The sequence below is a fragment of the Arachis ipaensis genome, chromosome B10 (genome assembly GCF_000816755.2).
Source record: "Arachis ipaensis cultivar K30076 chromosome B10, Araip1.1, whole genome shotgun sequence".
In the NCBI taxonomy this organism is placed as follows: Eukaryota; Viridiplantae; Streptophyta; class Magnoliopsida; order Fabales; family Fabaceae; genus Arachis; species Arachis ipaensis.
In genome coordinates, this window is record NC_029794.2 from 81,184,442 (window position 1) to 81,195,281 (window position 10,840).

The window sequence follows — 10,840 nt, forward strand, 5'->3', positions numbered from 1 at the left end:
CTTTTCCACTGAGCTCCTTCCACACATATGTCCATGAGGACTTGGTCAAACCTTTGATCAAAGTTGACCCTTCTAGTGTAGGGGTGTGCATCTCCTTGTATCATTGGCAAGTTGAATGCCAACCTTACATTTTCGGGACTGAAACCTAAGTATTTCCCCTAAACCATTGTAAGCCAATTCTTTGGATTCGGGTTCACACTTTGATCATGGTTTTTGGTGAACCATGCATTAGCATAGAACTCTTGAACCATTAAGATTTCGACTTGTTGAATGGAGTTGGTGAGAACTTCCCAACCTCTTTTTTGAATCTCATGTCGGATCTCCGGATACTCATTCCTTTTGAGCATGAAAGGGACCTCAGGGATTACCTTTTTCTTGGCCACAGCTTTATAGAAGTGGTCTTGATGGACCTTTGAGATGAATCTCTCCATCTCACATGAGTCAGAGGTGTAAGCGTTTACCTTCCCTTTCCTCTTTCTAGAGGTTTCTCTGGCCTTAGGCGTCATAAATGGTTATGGAAAAACAAAAGGCAACGCTTTTACCACACCAAACATAGAAGGTTTGCTCGTCCTTGAGCAAGAGAAGAAAGAACGGAGTAAAGGAAGAAGAAAATGGAGGAGATGGAGAGGTGTGAGTGGTTTGGCCAAGGGGGGAAAGAAGTGTTTATGAGGTGTGAAAATGAAGGAGGGATGAGGGGTTTCTATAGGAGTGGAGAGAAGGGTAGGTGATGAGCGGATATTTTATACGCTTTTTGGGGTTAATTTCATATAGTTTTTAGTATATTCCAGTTAGTTTTTAGTTTATTTCCATTAGTTTTTAGGAAAAATTTATATTTCTGGACTTTACTATGAGTTGTGTGTTTTTCTATAATTTTAGGTATTTTTCTGGCTAAAATTGAGGGAGCTGAGCAAAAATCTGATTCCGGCTGAAAAAGGACTGCTGATGCTGTTGGATTCTGACCTCCCTTCACTCAAAGTCAATTTTCTGGAGCTACAGAACTCGAAATGGCGCGCTTCCAATTGCGTTGGAAAATAGACATCCAGGGCTTTCCAGCAATATATAATAGTCCATACTTTGCTCAAGGATAGATGACGTAAACTGGCGTTCAACGCCAGTTCTCTGCCCAATTCTGGCGTCCAGCGCCAGAAAAGGATTAAAAGTTGGAGTTCAACGCCAGAAATGGAACCAAACCTAGCGTTGAACGCCCAAAACAGCCTTATGCACGTGAATTATTTAAGTCTCAGCCCTAGCACACACCAAGTGGGCCCCAGAAGTGGATCTCTGCACCATCTGTCATAGTCTACTCACTTTTTGTAAACCTAGGCTACTAGTTTAGTATTTAAACAACTTTTAGAATATTATTTTGCATCTCATGACATTTTAGATCTGAACTTTGTACTCTTTGACGGCATGAGTCTCTAAACTCCATTGTTGGGGGTGAGGAGCTCTGTTGTGTCTCGATGAATTAATGCAAGTATTTCTGTTTTCCATTCAAACATGCGTGTTCCTATCTAAGATATCCATTCGTGCCTAACTATGGAGAAGGTGATGATCAGTGACACTCATCACCTTCCTCAATCCATGAACGTGTGTCTGACAATCACCTCCGTTCTACATCAGATTGAATGAATATTTCTTAGATTCCTTAATCAGAATCTCCGTGGTATAAGCTAGATTGATGGCGGCATTCATGAGAATCCGGAAAGTCGAAACCTTGTCTGTGGTATTCTGAGTAGGATTCTGGGATTGGATGACTGTGACAAGCTTCAAACTCGCGAGTGCTGGGCGTAGTGACAGACGCAAAAGGATCGTAAATCCTATTCCGGTACAACTGAGAACCTGCAAATGATTAACCGTGCGATGACAGTGCACCTGGACCCTTTTCACTGGAAGGATGGATGGTAGCCATTGACAACGGTGATCTACCTACACACAGCTTGCCATAGAAGGACGTGCGTGCGTGAATCAGAAAACAGAGGATTTTCTAAAAATTTTAAGTTTGGTGTTCTTTCTTCATGTTCTTGTGTTCTTGTGAATCTTCAAAGTGTTCTTGAGTTTTCCTTGTGTCTTGATCTTAAAATTTTTATGTTTGGTGTTCCTTGGTGTTTTCCCTCCAAAAGTTTCAAAAACAAGGAGCATTAGATCTAAAAATTTTAAATCTTGTGCTATCTTATTGTTTTTCTCTCTCCTCTTTAAATTCAAAAATATCTTTTCTCTCTATTTTAAAGCAAATCTTCGAAACTTACCTTTAAAATTCAGATTTTTTTTAAAATTTAAAACCTTTTTCAAAAATCATCATATCCTTTTCAAAACTTCCTAACCACTTTCTCTCTCCTCATTTTTTTCGAAGATTTTCTACCATTTTTGTTTATTTTATTTTAAATTATTTCATTTTCGAAATAAATAAATAAATAAATAAATAAAATAAATTTTTTATTTGACATCATCTCCCTTTCTCCATCATGGAGCTAAGTGGAAATGAACAGTCCAGGAGGACTTTGGGGTCATATGCTAACACCTCTACTGCTTCATATGGGAGTAGTATCTGCATACCCTCCATTGGAGTCAGTAGCTTCGAATTGAATCCTCAGCTCATTATCATGGTGTAGCAAAGTTGCCAGTATTCCGATCTTCCACAGGAAGAACCTACAGAGTTTCTGGCACAATTTTTACAAATTGCTGACACAGTACATGATAAGGAAATAGATCAGGATGTCTACAGACTATTACTGTTTCTATTTGCTGTAAAAGATCAAGCTAAGAGGTGGTTAAATAACCAACCTAAGGCCAGCATAAGGACATCGAAACAGTTGACAGAAAAATTCCTGAATCAATACTTTCCCCCAAAACGGATGACACAGCTAAGGCTGGACATTCAAGGCTTTAAACAAGGAGATAAGGAATCTCTTTATGATGCCTGGGAGAGATACAGAGAGATGCTACGAAAATGCCCCTCTGAAATGTTTTCAGAGTGGGTTCAGTTAGACATCTTCTACTATGGGCTTGCAGAAGGAGCTCAGATGTCTCTAGACTACTCAGCTGGTGGATCTATCCATATAATCCACACCTCAAGGAAGCAAAGAGCTAAGGAATGAGCAAACCACCCAAAATTCACCTGAGGACAGTAAGAGCCCAGGGAAAAGTAATTCTGGCATTAAAAAGCCAGCAATCTGGTGGAAGGCTGGCGCTGAATGCCCAGACCATGCCCAAGACTGGCGTTCAACGCCAGTAACAAGCAAGGACTGGCGTTCAACGCCAGAAACAAGCAAGGATCTGGCGCTGAACGCCCAAAATGGGCACAGTTCTGACGTTCAAGCGCCAGGAACAGACAAGGAGTTGGCGTCTCATGTTACTCCGGCTTCTAACTCTGGCACTCAATTGTCAGTGAGGGATCAGACACACACAAGTGCTGATGACAACCCCTCTAAAAAGGCTTCTTCAACCACTTCTGAAGGCAATAAACCTACAGCAACTAAGGTTGAGGAATATAAAGCCAAGATACCTTATCCTCAAAAACTATAGAAAGAGGAGCAGGATAAGCAATTTGCTCGCTTTGCAGATTATCTCAGGACTCTTGAAATAAAGATTCCATTTGCAGAGGCACTTGAGCAAATACCTTCTTATGCCAAGTTCATGAAAGAGATCTTGAGTCATAAAAAGGATTGGAGAGAAACAGAAAGAGTTCTCCTCACTGAAGAATGCAGTGCAGTCATTCTAAAAAGCTTTCCTGAAAAGCTTAAAGACCCTGGGAGTTTTCTGATACCATACATATTAGAAGGTAATTGCACCAAGACAGCTTTGTGCGATCTTGGGGGAAGCATCAACCTAATACCTGCATCCACTATCAGAAAGCTTGGCTTAACTGAAGAAGTTAAACCAACCCGGATATGTCTCCAACTTGCTGATGGCTCCATTAAATACCCATCAGGCGTGATTGAAGACATGATTGTCAGAGTTGGGCCATTCGCCTTTCCCACTGACTTTGTAGTGCTGGAAATGGAGGAGCACAAGAGTGCTACTCTCATTCTAGGAAGACCCTTCCTAGCAACTGGACGAACCCTCATTGATGTCCAACAAGGGGAAATAACCCTGAGAGTCAATGATGATGAGTTTAAGTTGAATGCTGTCAAAGCCATGCAGCATCCAGACACATCAAAAGACTGCATGAAAGTTGATCTTATTGACTCTTTGGTATAAGAGATCAACATGGCTGAGAGTCTCGAATCAGAGTTGGAAGACATCTTTAAAGATGTTCAGCCCGATTTGGAGGATTCAGAGGAGATGAAAGAGCCTCTAAAATTTCCTCTGGAAGAGGAAAAACCTCCTAAACCCGAGCTCAAGCCATTACCACCATCCCTGAAATATGTATTTCTGGGAGAAGGTGACACTTTTCCAGTGATCATAAGCTCTGCTTTAAATCCACAGGAAAAGGAAGAACTTATTCAAGTGCTAAGGACACATAAGACAGCTCTTGGGTGGTCCATAGGTGACCTTAAGGGCATAAGCCCAGCTAGATGCATGCACAAAATCTTATTGGAGGATAATGCTAAACCGGTGGTTCAACCACTGAGGCGGCTAAATCCAGCCATGAAGGAAGTGGTGCAGAAAGAGGTCACCAAATTACTGGAGGCTGGGATTATTTATCCTATTTCTGACAGCCCCTGGGTGAGCCCTGTCCAAGTTGTCCCCAAAAAGGGAGGCATGACAGTGGTTCATAATGAAAAAAATGAACTGGTTCCTACAAGAACAGTTACAGGGTGGATGAAAGATGCCAAGAGACCAACCTAGTTTTAAACTGGGAAAAATGTCACTTCATGGTGACTGAAGGGATTGTTCTTGGGCATAAAATTTTAAACAAGGGAATAGAGGTGGATCAAGCAAAGATAGAGGTGATTGAAAAATTACCACCACCTGCCAATGTTAAGGCAATCAGAAGCTTTTTGGGGCATGCAGGATTCTATAGAAGGTTTATAAAGGATTTTTCAAAAATCGCAAAACCTCTAAGCAATCTGCTAGCTGCTGACACGCCACTTGTGTTTGACACAGAGTGTCTACAGGCATTTGAAATGCTGAAAGCTAAGCTGGTCACAGCACCAGTTATTTCTGCACCAGACTGGACATTACCATTTGAGTTAATGTGTGATGCCAGTGATCACGCCATTAGTGCAGTATTGGGACAGAGGCATGACAAGCTTCTGCACGTCATTTATTATGCTAGTCGCATTTTGAATGATGCCCAGAAAAATTACACAACCACAGAAAAAGAATTACTTGCAGTGGTTTATGCCATTGACAAGTTTAGATCGCCACACCCACCAATGATACTAAAACAGTGCTGAAGTTCCTCCAAAAATATATTTTCAGCTGGTTTGGGGTCCCTAGAGTACTAATCAGTGATGGGGGCACTCACTTCTGCAACAAACAGCTTTACTCTGCCATGGTCTGGTATGGGATTCTCCACAAGGTGGCGACTCCATATCATCCACAGACTATAATGGACAAGCTAAAGTCTCTAACAGAGAGCTAAAAAGAATCCTAGAGCGGACTATAAATACCCGTAGAAAGGATTGGGCAAGAAGCTTGGATGATGCTCTGTGGGCATACAGAACAGCATTCAAGACTTCTATAGGGACCTCTCCATACCATCTGGTCTATGGTAAAGCATGTCACCTGCCCGTGGAACTGGAACATAAAGCCTACTGGGCAACCAGATTCCTGAACTTTGATGCAAAATTAGCAGGAGAAAAAAGATTGCTCCAGCTAAATGAGCTAGAGGAATTCAGATTCACTGCTTTCGAAAATGCCAAGCTTTATAAAGAAAAATAAAAAAAGTGGCTTGACAGAAAGCTGTCATCTAGAATCATTGAACCAGGACAAAAGGTTCTGTTGTTCAACTCTAGGCTCAGGCTATTCCCCGGGAAACTGAAATCCCGGTGGAGGGGACCATATGTGATTACAAGTGTATCACCATATGGTTATATGGAGCTTCAGGATATTGATTCTGATAAGAAGTTCATTGTCAATGGACAGAGAATCAAGCACTATCTTGAAGGCAACGTTGAGCAAGAGTGCTCAAGGCTGAAGCTAGATTAAAAGCTCAGCAAGGTCCAGCTAAAGACAATAAAGAAGCGTTTGCTGGGAGGCAACCCAGCCATGGGGCATCAATCCTCTAAACATTTTGCCCTATTTTTATTTTTATTTGTTTATATAGATTTCATTGATAACAAGGTAAAGAATCAATTGCATAAGTTCACAGGGTTACAGAAGGAATCTGCACACAAAACAGAGAAAAAGAGCTCACTGGCAAGAAAACGCCAGTAAGAGCCTATTTTGGGCGTTCAGCGCCCAAAAGGGGCAGCCAGTGGGCGCTGAACGCCAGTAAGGATATCAATCTGGCGTTCAACGCCAGAAAAGGGCAACAACTGGGCGTTGAATGCCCAGGAGAACAGCATTTGGGCATTGAACGCCCAAAACAGGCAGTGTTTGGGTGTTCAAATGCCAGGATGATGGGGAGGAGGTAAATTCATTCTTTCTTCATATTTTTCATTTTAATTCTGATTTTCATGTTTCAATTCATGATTTCTTACATAAACATGTTAAGAACCCTGATTTCTAAAATTCCTAATTTTCAAAAATCCTACTTTAAAAATATCAAATGTATCTTAATCCATAAGCACAAACCCTCTTTGCAAATTCAATCCAACTCTTTTCAAATCCTTTTAAAAAGACCATTATTACAAAATAATGGGTTTAAGATCAGTGATCCCGGAAGTTAGATTCGATCTGAAAGAAGACGAATATCCGGAGATCCAGGAGCAAATTCGAATCAGGAACTGGGAGGTCCTAGCTAATCCTGAGACGAAAGTAGGAAGGAATATGGTCCAGGAGTTCTATGCTAATATGTGGCAGACTGACAAGCAAAAACTATCTAGAACTGCTTTCTATGAATATCGGACCATGGTCAGAGGAAAGATTGTTCATACCATCCCTGACAAGATCAGAGAGATCTTAAAGCTACCTCAGCTGAAAGATGATCCAGACTTTTTCAACAGGAGAATGATGAGAACAGACAAGGGCCTGGATAAGATTCTAGAGGATATATGTATCCCTGGGGCAAGGTGGACCACTAGCACGAAGGGTGTCCCAAATCAACTCAAAAGGGAAGATCTCAAACCAGTCGCCCGAGGATGGCTGGACTTCATTGGGCATTCTCTGCTGCCCACTAGCAACCGTTCTGAAGTCACTGTTAAAAGAGCAGTGATGATCTATTGCATCATGATGGGAAAAGAAGTGGAAGTTCATCAACTGATTTCAACTGAATTCTACAAAATTGCCAATAAAAATTCTAAAGAGGCCAGGTTGGTTTACCCAAGCTTGATTTCTCTGCTCTGCAAGGACGCTGGAGTAAGGATGGGAATAACTGAGTATATCTCAATTGAGAAACCAATCACAAAAGCATCAATGGAAAAACAACAAGCACAGGATGACCCCATCAAGAAGAAAACACAGGAATTTCTCCCAGAAATCCCTCAATCTGAATACTGGGAGTATCTTGAAACATCAGTTACCAAGATGCAAGAAGCTATGGAACAACTAATAAAGGAACAGAAGGAACAAAGTCAAATTCCTACCTATTTGTTTAAAGAACAAAAGGAGCAAGGGCGTGACTTAAGGGAATTGAAGCTCCAGAAGTTATCTCTTGAAGGACCAAGCACCCCACAGATCAGAGGAACATCCACTTCCCAGAACAAAGGTTGTTAAATTCCAATTTCCGCTTTAACTCTGTGATAGTGTCATTATAGAAGTTCACCTTAGGAGTCATATAGTAGTAATTAGTATCTATTTTGATTTTATCTCCAATTAAGCCATAGTTATTTCTCTCATCATCAGCAAACATGAATAAAATAGTAGATCTTTTGAATAAGAGGCAATAAAATTTCGAGTTCTTAATAAGAGAAATTCTAATTAGTTACATGTGGTGGCAATACTTTCTGTCTTCTGAATGAATGCTTGAACAGTGCATATGTCTTTTGAATTTATTGTTTAAGACTGTTAAATATGTTGGCTCTTGAAAGAATGATGAACATGAGACATGTTATTGATAATCTGAAAAATCATAAAAAGGATTCTTGAAGCAAGAAAAAGCAGCAAAAAAAAAAAAGCCAATAGCCTTTAAAACCAAAAGGCAAGGGTAATAAAAAGGATCCCAAGGCTTTGAGCATCAGTGGATAGGAGGGCCTAAGGGAATAAAATCCTGGCCTAAGCGGCTAAACCGAGCTGTCCCTAACCATGTGCTTGTGGCGTGAAGGTGTCAAGTGAAAACTTGAGACTGAGCGGTTAAAGTCAAGGTCCAAAGCAGAAACAAGAGTGTGCTTAAGAACTCTGGACACCTCTAATTGGGGACTTTAGCAAAGCTGAGTCACAATCTAAAAGGTTCACCCAATTATGTGTCTGTGGCATTTATGTATCCGGGGGTAATACTGGAAAACAAAGTGCTTAGGGCGACGGCCAAGACTCATGAAATAGCTGTGTTCAAGAATCATCATACTGAAATAGGAGAATCAATAATACTATCTGAATTCTAAGTTCCTATAGATGCTAATCACTCTGAGCTTCAATGGATAAAGTGAGATGCCAAAATTGTTTAGAAGCAAAAAGCTACTAGTCCCGCTCATCTGATTAGAATCTGAGCTTCACTCAAAAACTCTGAGATATTATTGCTTCTCAACCTATTAGTCTTCTATTTTATTTGTCTAGTTGCTTGAGGACAAGCAACAGTTTAAGTTTGGTGTTGTGATGAGCGGATATTTTATACGCTTTTTGGGGTTAATTTCATATAGTTTTTAGTATATTCCAGTTAGTTTTTAGTTTACTTCCATTAGTTTTTAGGAAAAATTCATATTTCTGGACTTTACTATGAGTTTTGTGTTTTTCTGTAATTTTAGGTATTTTTCTGGCTGAAATTGACGGAGCTGAGCAAAAATCTGATTCAGGCTGAAAAAGGACTGCTGATGCTGTTGGATTCTGACCTCCCTGCACTCAAAGTGGATTTTCTGGAGCTACAGAACTCGAAATGGAGCGCTTCCAATTGCGTTGGAAAATAGACATCCAGATCTTTCTAGCAATATATAATTGTCCATACTTTGCTCAAAGATAGATGACGTAAACTGGCGTTCAACGCTAGTTCTCTGCCCAATTCTGGCGTCCAGCGCTAGAAAAGGATTAAAAGTTGGAGTTCAACGCCAGAAATGGATCCAAACCTGTAGTAAATCCTATTCCGGTACAACTGAGAACCTGCAGATGATTAGCTGTGCGGTGACAGCACACCTGGCCCCTTTTCACTAGAAGGATGGATGGTAGCCATTGACAACGGTGATCTACCTACACACAGCTTGCCATAGAAGGACGTGTGTGCATGAATCAGAAGACAGAGGAAAGCAGAGATTCAGAAGACAAAGCATCTCCAAAACTCCAACACATTCTCCATTACTGCATAACAAGTAACCTTTAACCCATACTCTCTTGTTTATTCGCAATTCAACTGATAAATAAAATTGACTTCCCGACTAAGAATTGCAAGATAACCATAGATTTCTTCAAACCAACAATCTCCGTGGGATTCGACCTTTACTCACGTAAGGTATTACTTGGACGACCCAGTGCACTTGCTGGTTAGTAGTACGAGTTGTGAAAAGTGTGATTCACAATTCGTGCACCAGTAGGGTTTGTGTATTAGGGGTTGGGTTTGGAAGGGAAAGGATTTCAATTTGAATTGTGAGGTGGGTGTTATGGGGAAGAGTGGTGGAGGTGATTGGTGAGGGGTATTTGAGGAAGGGTGTTTTGGGAAGGTGTGAAGAAGAGAGAGAGAGAGTTGAGGTAGGTGGGGATCCTGTTGGGTCCACAGATCCTGAGGTGTCAAGGATTTCTCATCCCTGCACCATTTTGGCGTGTAAACGCCCCTTTGAGTGCCAATCCTGGCATTAAATGCCAGGTTGCTGCCCATTTCTGGCGTTTAACGCCAGCTTTTCTTCCCTTTCTGGCATTAAACGCCAGCTTGATTCCGTTTTCTGGCGTTAAACGCTAGTCTGGTGCCCTTTTCTGGCGTTAAATGCCTAGAATGGTGCCAGACTGGGCGTTTAACACCCATTCTGCTACCCTTACTGGCGTTTAAACGCCAGTAAGCTCCTCCTCCAGAGTGTGCTATTTTTAATGCTATTTTTGATTTTGCTTTGATTTTTGCAGTTGTTTTTATGACTCCACATGATCATCAACCTAAGGAAAACATAAAATAACAATAGAAATTTAACATAGAAAAGTAAAAATTGGGTTGCCTCCCAATAAGCGCTTCTTTAATGTCAATATATTGACAGTGGGCTCTCATGGAGCCTCACAGATACTCAGAGCATGATGATGGCCTCCCAACACCAAACTTAGAGTTTGAATGTAGGGGCTCTGTTTGACTCTGCATTGAGAGAAACTTGTCATGCTTTTTCTCCATGTGTATAGAAGGAGATTCTTTAGCTTTAAAAACAAGGTAGTCCTCATTCACTTGAAGGACCAACTCTCCTCTGTCAACATCAATCACAGCTTTTGCTGTGGCTAGGAAGGGTCTGCCAAGGATGATGGATTCGTCTTTATTATTCCCAGTGTCCAGGCTTATGAAGTCAGTAGGGATGTAAAAGCCTTCAACTTTCGCTAAGACATCCTCTACAAGTCCATAAGCCTGTTTCCTTGAATTGTCTGCCATCTGTAGTGAGATTTTAGCAGCTTGTACCTCAAGGATCCCTAGTTTCTCTATTACAGAGAGGGGCATGAGGTTTATACTTGACCCAAGGTCACA